Source organism: Myxocyprinus asiaticus, chromosome 40, assembly GCF_019703515.2.
Source record: "Myxocyprinus asiaticus isolate MX2 ecotype Aquarium Trade chromosome 40, UBuf_Myxa_2, whole genome shotgun sequence".
Lineage (NCBI taxonomy): Eukaryota > Metazoa > Chordata > Actinopteri > Cypriniformes > Catostomidae > Myxocyprinus > Myxocyprinus asiaticus.
The window spans coordinates 33,071,272-33,082,948 of record NC_059383.1 but is presented as its reverse complement, the minus strand read 5'-3'; positions in this window follow the sequence as shown (position 1 = coordinate 33,082,948).

Below are 11,677 nucleotides of genomic sequence, written 5' to 3'. Positions count from 1 at the left end.
AAAGCATTTTTTGACTTTTCAAAGATTTTTTTGTTTTTTATGCCCATCAAAGACAAAACATAGGAGTTATAGTCTACCAGAAAAATTGACAATAACGGATTCTTACCCAAAAATTTGTATTTGTGTATAAAAAATTTACCAAGTATAATAAAATATTAACAATATACGGGATATGAGAATTTGAGTTGTTATAAAGAAAAATAATATTAAAAGTGTTTATACATATTTTGACAGTTGTTTTTTCTGAGAGATAGGTACACAGCTCGTTCCAAAAAGATTTAACACAAAGACATTCACTAAAAAGATGAACAATCGTCTCTTCTATGTCACAGAAAGTACATTTTTTCTCAATATTTCGAATATACTTATGGAGTGTGCCATTACAAGGGTAGCAACTATGTAATATTTTAAATGCGACTTCTTTTATCTTGTTTCTTAATAGATATTTGTGGGGAAGAGACCAGACCAAATTCCAATTAACACTGTATAGCGTCATGCATTGAAAAGAAGATGCTGGAATAGATTTTATGTTGATATGATTGCGAACAAAGTGGTTATTGAATTTGTCATCAGTAATAAGAATTCCTTCTATTGAAATAGAAGTGTTATTCAGAGAAATAGGCTTACAGGTTCGCTCTCCTTTCAAAATAATTTTTATTCCACTAGGAATAGTGTTGACTACAATATTATACTCTTTTAATGATGCCCCAAAATCAAATTTTCTGGAGAATTCTGAAAAGGAATAAAACTGACCATTGTCATCTATCAACTGATTAACAATATAAATATTATTTAAATACCATCTCTCAAAAAACAATGATTTATTTCTGTAAATAATATTTGGATTATTCCAAATAAAACAACGGTGAGGTGAAAAATTATGTTTGTAAACCAGTAACCATGACAGTAAGGCCTGTTGGTGAAATTTTGCTCATTTAATGGGTAGTTTACCAATTGAGAAGGGGCACTGTAATAAAAATTCAATACCTCCAATTTTATTAAAAACAAAATTAGGAAATATGTTCCATATAGAGTTTGTCTTTTTAATGAATCTTTTTAACCAATTTACTTTTAAAACATGGTTGAATAGGGTAAAGTCAACATCTCCAAGACCTCCATCATTAATATTATTTCTTAGAACCTCCTTTTTGATTTTGTGTGGTTTCTTTTTCCATATGAAATTATATAATAATTTATCTAATAAAGAACATGATGACTTAGGACAATCTATTACAGAAAAGAGGTAAGAAACTCTTGCTAGACCCTCTGCTTTTGATAATAAAACTCGACCAGCGAGAGACAAATCTCTTGCCAGCCAAGAATTAAACCTCTTTTTAATCACATCTTTAATGGGAATTAAATTAATTTCTGTAAGAACCGAATTTGAATTTAAATATACTTTTACACCCAAATAATTAATTACATCTTTAAGCTGAATTCCACAAATTGTTGTTTTATTTATATTTTTTAAAGATAATATTTCACATTTTGAAATGTTGAGAGAAAGGCCAGAAATCTGAGAAAAATCTTTAATAATCTCCAATGTTTTAGGAACTTCCAATGGATTTTTTAAGAAAATTGTGGTATCATCTAAAATTGAGAAATATTTTATTTCTTTATCTTGAATTCTAATACCCTTAATCACATTATTCTGATTGATTATTAAATTTAAAATCTGAGTAACCAGCAGGAAAAGAAAGGGGGAAATGGGGCAGCCCTGTCTTATACCTCTGTGAATAATAAAGTTAGGAGTTGTTCCAGATATAAGTTTAACACAACTGTTTCCTCTTACATACAGAGTTTTCACTGCATTGATAAAATAATTATTAAAATCAAAGAAGCGTAATACACTAAAGATGAAATTATGACTAACAGTATCGAAGGCTTTTTGGAAGTCTAAGAACATAATAAGAGCAGGATCCAAAACCAAATCACGATAATCAATCAAATCAAGAACTAAACTTACATTGTTGGATATGTGACGACCCTTCATAAACCCTGATTGGCGCTCATCAATCAAATCATCAATGCCATATTTAAGTCGTTTTGCCAGGACAGATGCCAAAATTTTACAGTCATTATTTAATAATGTGATTGGGCGCCAGTTATCGATCAAAAGAGTATCTTTTTGGGATTTTTGTACTAGAGTAATAACACCCTCTCTCCTTGATGGGCTTTCCATGTTTATTATCAGTGCGTTTTCCACCTTGTAATTCGATGTTTCATCATTATGTTGATGTTCATTTAATTCAAACCATAAAATATCCCATCTAGATTTTGGAATTGGAGAGGATGTTCCCTTATTTAGGGGCCGTTTACACAAAAAAGTTTTCAACTAAAAACGGAAAACTAGTTTATGCGTTTTGGCTGTTCATTTACGTGACAACGCCGTTTTGGGGCCTGAAAATGCAAATTTTTGAAAACGGGTAGTGCAAGTTTTTGAAAACGATGCCGTTATCGTCTCCATGTAAACATACAACTACACGAATTTGTGAAAACGATGACGTTATGCGCACGCGTATTACGTGTTCAGTCTACAGGCATGCCCGCGAGTACTTCAAAACTACAATGGCGGACTACAGGACTGTGTTTGTGCTGCTCAAGCTTTTGAGTTTATTGATGCTTCTCCAGCAAAGTAATTATAGTAATATAACAACCTCATCATCCGTCCAGACAAAATTGCTCGATGCTTTCTTCATTGTTTTTATTCACCACTCTGTGGAAGAATGCTTATGTGCGCAGGCGCGTAGTGTTTCTTTACAAAGTGACATCGCCAACTACTGGCCTGGCATGCACAATACAGCGTTTTTAGTTGTTTTCGCGGATCCTTGTGAACAGGGATCATTTCGACAACGTTGTCGTATGTACGCGAAACTTTTCAAAAACGCAAAGGAAAAACTTTTCCGTTTTTAGTACATCGTTGTCATGTAAACGTACCTATAGACAGTTTGTATGAATTATAGGCTATATGTATACCTAAACAGAAGGCTACTGTAATTAATACTAGCTTTTTTGGAGGTAGGCTATAGTTCACTGGACAAACAATTTCCATAAATAAGCCTTCAATATATTGTAATTTTGTGTGTGAGGCAGGTTGTCTTGATAAATATTAGCCACTTTTTTTTAAGGTTACTTCCTGTCTCTATTGGTTTTCATTCCCAGCAGTCTGACTGTAATGGCAGCAGCCAGTAAAGCACTATGACTCATTTTTCACACCCTGAAGTAGAGAAATGAGGCCCCGTCCATACCGAGAAAGATCTGCTCTATTGGTGTCATGATACACAAATCATTCAAAGTGGAGCTCTTGTGTTTGTAGGAAGCAGTAGTGTAGTCTATGGCAGTGGTTCTCAACCTTTTTGAGTCCCCCACTGTCCAAGACAATATTTGAAGGCCCCTTAATCATGGATAATTTTTGATTCTAGAAGATTCAGAAAGAGTGTTTATAATTTGTAGGCATACATCTTGAAGTATTTTTTAGCATATTAATTAAGTTGAATTATTGTAATTATTTTAATATTTCTTATTTTAAATTAATTTTAAGTCAACTTGAGGCACCCTTGAAAGTGTGCTGAGGCCCCCTAGTAGGTCCCGGCCCCTTGGTTGAGAACCACTGGTCTAGGGCATATGCAGGCATATGCCGTATGCCCACTAATCTTTTGCCTTTAAATACCAGAACAGATATGCTTGGATACCCAACAATAGAATTATTTACTATAATTGATATGTATTGGATACAAGTGCAAATAGTATATATATATATATATATATATATATATATATATATATATATATATATATATATATATATATATATATATATACACACACTACCGGTCAAAAGTTTTGAAACACTTTCTCATTCTTTATTATAATTTTTTTTTTCACATTTTACAATAATAGTAAAGTCATTCAAACTATGGAATAACATAAATGGAACTATGGGAATTATGTTGTGACTAAACAAAATCCAAAATAAATCAAAACTGTGTTATATTTTAGCATCTTCAAAGTAGTCACCCTTGCCTAGAATTTGCAGACATGTACTCTTGTCATTTTTCACAACCAACTTCTTGAGGTATCACCCTGGGATGCTTTTTAAACAGTATTGAAGGAGTTCCCATCTATGTTGGGCACTTATTGGCTGCTTTATTATTTGGTCCAATTCATCAATTAAAAAAAAAAAAAAAATCTTTTTTAATAAAATATTAGTTTTATAATGAAATAAATTAATATGGTGGCACAATTATATTTAACTTTGGTCCTTCATAAATTCATAGTATGCCAACCTCTTCAGACACTACTACACCACTGGTAGGAACCTCTAAATGCTCTGATAATTACAGACACACTGTGACAGTGATAACATTCAACTACACAAAGGCACTAGCGGCCAAGGCTTTGCTGTCCGTTTAGATGAGTGTGCGTCTTTATCAGTGCATGGAAAACGGCCCTCCACCTCAGATAAGGGAGAAGGGACAGTAATTTAAAGGGGGCCGCTGGCTCGTCTTTGTTTAATTAATTCAGTTCTCAAGGCACCACTGTAGTATCTATTGACCTCCAGTTCATGAAATCAGCCTTTTTGTTATGTGTTCATGCCAGTGGCTGGGAGTATTGATTCACCAAAACCAATTAGATGAACAAGTATTTCACTGTGCACAGTTCTACATCTATTTGTCTTAACAGAAACATTTGTGTGACTTACATGTAAATACACGCAAACATTTTCACTGTCAATAAAATGCCATTTATTTCAAGCAATATATGTTCAGACGTTTTACTATTTGCGCTTGTATCCAGTACATATCAATTATAGCGAATAATTCTGTTGTTGGGTATCCAAGCATATCTGTTCTGGTATTTAAAGGCAATTACTCTAAAGTGTAATGGACTTTTAAATTATTAATGTGGTGTTTGAGGGGTTCCATTTAAGGATCATTGGCTCTTAAAAAAGGAACAGTGGTTATCAGGAAGAGATAAAATTACCTTACATTTAAGATTCATCATTGTGGTGTGAGTCAGTCTTAAATGAATTACATAAAAAGCATACGCTCATGATCCTACGATCCTACCATCATTTAAATGTTTTGTCCGAAAACAACCAAAATTATCAACATGTTAGTTACTGTTTGTATTTGTTTTTAAAGTCAGTTAGACATACAGAGGGTTCACTCAAAACAAGGTGAGACAGCGTTTTTAGCTATTATGCCACCCCGCAGCTGGATCCAGCTTCCAGAAGAGGTCAGATGTGCTCCAACATTAGCCACAATCAAATCCAGACTGAAAACACATCTGTTTATCTGTGCATTTACTGACTGAGCACTGTGCTGCACTTACTGATTGCACTGCATTTTATTTCTGTATTATTTTTCTTATTTATTCATTTTAATAATTTTTACTTATTTTGTATTTTCTTTATCATTTATATGTAAAGCACTTTGAATTGCCATTGTGTATGAAATTGCCTTTAAGTTCAGTCGCACTAAATGAAACAACATCCAGCCTGATAACATCTGTGCATCAGTTTTAAGGACTATAAAAAAGTGTTTGTGCTATTATTTTTTTAAATTGGTTTCTAGAGAATTTGTTATGTGCAATTTTATGGAAGTTCTGATTTTTTTCACCACTTTTACTCTGTTGTCCTCATGTGAAGAGTGTCACTTTCCTCTCTCCTTGGTTTGAAAGGTCATGGATGACGTTGAGATATGTGACAGGCTTGGAGATGTCCCTGATCTGAGGAGAAATTAGCCTTTAGGTTAACAGACCTGTGTGATGTTTTGAGCTATAGAGATATCTCAGATGTTCAGGTGACATTCTGCCAGCACAGCAGATAATAAAGTCTGTGAAAACTGGTCTAATACACCATTTCTATCTGAGAGGGCATGAGGTGTCATTTTTCAGATCAACATTACTATTGCTTATACTGAGGATTAAGAATTTGAACAAACCAATAAATGAAGTACTAAAGTTTGGCACGTAGAAGCACTAAAAATGTTCATTTGGTGGATGAAGAAACAGGCAAAAATATCTTTCAGAGTTGTCAGCCATGTGAGTACTGGAATTTTTTATTCATTTCACTGACTCGAGTCTTTTGAATCCATTCACCGATGAGATTCGTTCACTGATGACAGCTTCTTTGCACCAGTAGGTGGTGACAAATGTGTCAAAGTCCCTTTCAAGGTAATTCAGTCCACTTGGCGGCCATCTTTGGAATGCCCCCAGACAGGCTGTACAGCTGCTATATCTACTTGAATGGGGAAAGACCGAAATATCCAAAACAGTTGGTCAAGATTGCGATCAAAGAACATATTTCAAATCAGCAGTAAAATCTGTGCTTCTTTAGCCAGATCACACAAAAAAAACAACAACACTATTTTTCAGGCTGGTCCAACTAATGCGCACGTGCATTTTCAAATTGACTTACAGGTGATGTCTGTATCTAAAAGGTGATTGGGAAATTACCTGTAAGGCAGGACTTCCCTTTTTACATTCGTTAGCTTTTCCAATTTCTCCTATTCATCAGGTAAGTCAGTCCACTCAGCGGCCATCTTTGGACTGCTCCTGAGCAGCTATTTTCTAGAGAAACAGGCAGCATTGAAAGTACAGCTCTTATCTACTAATCTACTCTTATCTAAGACGGAAATCTCCAAAATGGTTGGTCAAGATTACGATCAAAGAACATATTTAAAATCAGCAAATAAATCTGACAACAATGGTTTTATAATTTGTGCATCTTTAGCTCAGAACAGCTAAAAATATGCTATTCTTCAGGCTGGTCCAGCTAATGTGCATGCACATTCTCAAGATGACTGACAGGTGATGGGCACATGTCACGAAAGGTTGAAAACCCCTGCATTAGACTTGCATTCACCAGTCAACCACCCAGTACACCATAGCAGTAATAGGTGATCATAAAATTATGCTGTTTCTTTGAATGGTAAATTGTCAGCTCACTGTGTTCTTTTTCTCTGTCAGTTTTTCTACTTCCTTTCCTTGCATGCATATGAACATTGCATGTTCCTTTTAATTGGCTCCCTTGGTCATTATTTGCTATAGAAACGAGCAGTTATACTATTAGTGCAAGGGAGAGCCCTGTGCCTTCGAAAGCTGCTGGCCATCTCTTGTTCTGCCTGTAGAAACTCCCTGGCTACCAAACAGAAACCTAATTACTGACAGACCCCACCACACCAGCCTTTTATAGGTACAGTATATAAACAATGGAGGAGATCCTGAAACACTGTTTTTCAGGATGTTGACTCAATACGCTTTATGGTAAGAAGACTCACTTCTGTATACACAATAAAGAGTGAAGTCCACTTCAAAGTAAAAGTCATTTATTTGTCACATGCACACATGGTGCAAAGGCAGTCAAATGCTTTACTTGCAAGTCTGGTGAACTAACTATTTTAAAGTTTAAACTATATGAGAACATATGAGGACTGAGTACTAAATTAATTAATTAATTGACCTTTCCAGGCAAACGATTTCCTATATATCTGTGTTAGTTCCATGTTTCTCATATCACCTTGTAGTCTCTTATTATTCTTACATAACAAAATAATTTCAAGTCAAATCTATATTTCATGTCCATGACAGGGTAATCTCAACCCTGACCTGAAATATCACATCTGGCTGTACATTTTCTTTTATACCTTTTGACCTGTTGCTTGTCTACTCTTACAGAACGTGCAATTTTTACCCTTTGTGTTTCATGCAAAATTGATATCCAATTGCATCATCTACTGTGATAAGTCTTCCTGACGGTCATTGTTGAATGGTTGTGTGATCAGATTAATTCATCCAATGTTTGTGTCACTTATATGACACTGAGCACTTACAGCAAGATAGAAGAAGGTTTCCATGACAACCACACATCCTTGACAAAATGACACAGTTTGAGGACAAGAATAGGCGATAAGAAAAGAAAGAATGTGTGTGCATGCATGTGAGAAAGATTTGAATCTGTATAAAACCATTGGCAAGACTTGTTGTTTCATGGACCATTTTATATGGTCTGCAATTTAGTAGTTCTAATAAAAATAATAATCAATAAAACAAGATTGATACTGAAGAAAAATGTAAAAGGTGCTTGCCCGTGCAAAAGTCACTGCCACAGTACAGTGTCTGTTGTTTGTGTGTGTGTGTGTGTGTTTGTTTTAACCATGTTGTCTTGCAGTTACCGAAGTTTAATATTTAGGGCTTTTGTTCAATCCCTAATCTTGAGTATGAGCAATAGTAATATATATGCTTTCCTTAGCATAATCAAACACACCAGAGTCAATCACACTAAATAGATTTGGTGGTAGTACATTACCTGAAAAACATGATTAAAGCAAAATTTATGCAAAAAGTGCCTACACTGTGAAAAGTGGTAACATGCATTTATTACCTTAAATATCCTTAAAGAACCTTAAATAAATTGCTTTCATTGGTGTAACCTAATGTATTAAACCTAAAATGCATGAGCGTTTTGCCAAACATTATTACATTATTACCTCGGATCTTAAAGCAACCCTGCACTTATATCTATCACAAATGGATCTACAAAATGCCCATATAGTGTACAATTTTCAAAGGATTTTTAATAAAATTTTAAAATAATATAATATAATATATTCTGTTATATTTTGGTGTTTCATTCTTCATATAAAAAAAGAGATGATGCAACAAATGTTAGAACCGTAATCATTTCTTATAATCTGAAATTTTATGAGACTCAACTTGCTGTCAAACGCATATTGAGCTACACTTAACAAATAAGCTGCACATAACTTACACATATGTATTTTCTCAGGCACTTACTAAGTCTTAATAGATGTACAACTTACAGAATTTCACTAGTACACCCAAATGTCAATAGCCATATCATACTGTTCATGTGTTATACTTGCTATAGTTTACTTCTGTTGCTTCTTCGTCAAATAGCAATGTCAAATGTAAATCAAGTCAATCACCGAAACCACAGCGCCACCTTGAGTAACAAATAACATGAATAATTTTTATGTGTACATGCATATGGGATGCTGTTAATTCACCACCATTGTGGAGAAAATCTATGTGATATAGTAGTAATTTGTATGACTATGACACAAATTTTTCTTGGAATAAATAAAAAAATAGATACTCTGTGACAGTAAACTTAAATAGATATGAAATAATCATAAAAATATGATTTAAAGAAGTGAAAATATATATTGCGACACTATTACACATCTCGGGTCACTAAAGACCCTATACATTTTTGGTAATTAAACATTTAGAAAAAAGTATTAGTTTTGCAATTTTGGCTTTTTTTATTTATTTATTATTGTTAGATGGTTCATAAGAGAAAGGTTGAGGAATACTAAGAAAGTGGAGGCATAACAACAAAAATGCATGAGGTAAAGGAGGTGGAATGAGGTCCCGGGTCACTAATGACCCAAGGCATGAATTTAAGTGTTAAGGTTGATTTAGTCAAGTTAAATTCAATTTGTGACTTGAATTAAACCATTCAATTTAAATGTTTCCATAGGAATCACATATTTCATCAAAACATGATTACCAAAGGTCAAACAGACTTGCAAAATCCATTACACCTTACATTAGATGTTGATTAATTTTTCACTTAATTCTCCCTCCATGCGCCTCATCACGGCTGCAGTTGTTTAAACACTCTCGCACACACTGATTACGCAGCCATCATGGACTCCATGACGTCTTCCAGTCTGATTCAGAGTGTCCACTGCTCCATCAGACCTTTCATTTCCTGTTGCCTTCTCCCATCCCCCTCCACACATCTTCGCTTTAGCCCTTTCTGTGTATTGTTCAAACACCATTACGTTACCAGGTCTCTTAATGACAACTCCCAGCTGTTACGGTGACAGCTTTGTGCATGTGCGTATACATGTTTGCTTGTTTGATCAGCGAAGCCTCTTTAATTACCCAGTACATTCCCAGGAAAAGGAGCTTTTGCATGACTGAGTACTTCCGACGTTGAGAAAGCCCTCGAGTTCAAGCCTTTGGTTTGTGTGGTGGCAGCCAGCCAAGGTTGATTCGGTGAAGACAGATGGTGTAATGGCCAATAGTCTATTGGAAATGTCTATACTGATACCGCACACAGTGAGATCTAAATTCCCAGTCCAACTGCTCAACCCTTCTTTAAAGAATATAAACTTGCTCTTTGCATATCACTTATGAGCCTTAATACTCTTCCTCATCCATTTCCAGGAGCAAAGTCTAACTTTTTTTGCGCTTAATGATTTCTTTAATGTAAACAGGTGTTGCTAGGTGGACGTGGATGACTGCAGCTGGCTCAGCAAATGAACTGTTTGCTCAAGATCCCATCTGAAAACAGGTCCAAGGATTTACACATTTCAAGCAACATACACAACAGCTTTATTTAGCATGTTACATTGGCTTGATTTTTCTCCATATTGTACACTTAGAAGTGGGACATTTTCCTGGATCAACATCTTTTTTGGTCCTGGAACAATGTTCCAATTAATCAATCAGATTTAAGTGTTCATTTTAGGATTAGGCTTAGGGTTAGAACAATGTTTGCTTTACAGAAATGTTTTTCCAGGACCAATTAAAGACTTTGATCCAGGAACACATTTACCTTTTGGGGTCTGCAGCCAAGAATTTTGAATTTAAACAATTTTTGGAGGAGTTCCTTTTGAAAAATTGGTTTTATTTGGCTTAAAAATTATAAATGTGTGTTTCAAACATGAAATAATCTAAAATGGCAAGTGTAGGCCAGTAAAATCTCCAAACATACAGCACAAACTCCATAATTCTGATGTAATACTTTTTTTTTTAAGATCAAAGTGAAACTATTTGCATTTGTTTATTTGGCAGACACTTTTGTTTTAGCCGGGGATATACAGTAAATTTTATATGGGGATTGAACCCATGACATTGCCATTGCTAGTGCCATGCTCTACCAGTTGAGCTACAAAAAGAAAAGGAGAAAACATACTAAGAGGAGGAAGACAATTAAAGGACTGATTTACAACATTATGCTTCCAGTTGCCCCATATGTCACATGTCTGAAAGGTTTCTCTGGCTTAGGCAGCAGACACACCGAGATGCACCTGGAAAATGCACTCCATTTAGTGAAAACAAGAGCAAAAGCATTGATGGATGTGCTCGAGTGGCATGCACATCTTCACAAACCGCATAAAATATATGATCCTCCGGATCATGCACAATCGCACTCAACACAAAAGAAGCTGACATCAAATGAGGGGATTGTCTGTCTCTCGGTTCTCAAAGCTCACGATTCAAAACGCTCTCTTTGAATAAAAGCACTTGTGGCACGACACTGCGCCTCGTGTCTATTTAGAGTGGACTGTGTCTCAATAGACTGCTCTGTCTGGCCATTGCACTATTGACTAAATAAGTCTGTTTGCTTATTCATGAGGGCTTGTGACCTGTCCTCTTCATGATGTTTAGTACATACAAAATTCATACATGACCATGTATAGCTATTCGAGTTGATGTGTCCGATATTGCAATTTATTTACAGTAATAATTTCCATTTTTATCACTGGATGGATTTCATATTGTTCTATTAACATGTGCCACGACGTTCGTTTTCTTTGTACACCCTACCAGTCGAAGGGTTAGACACACCTGACTGAATTTATGTTTGATCTAAACTCTTACGCTTAAATGATATTTAATAAACAGTGTTAATATT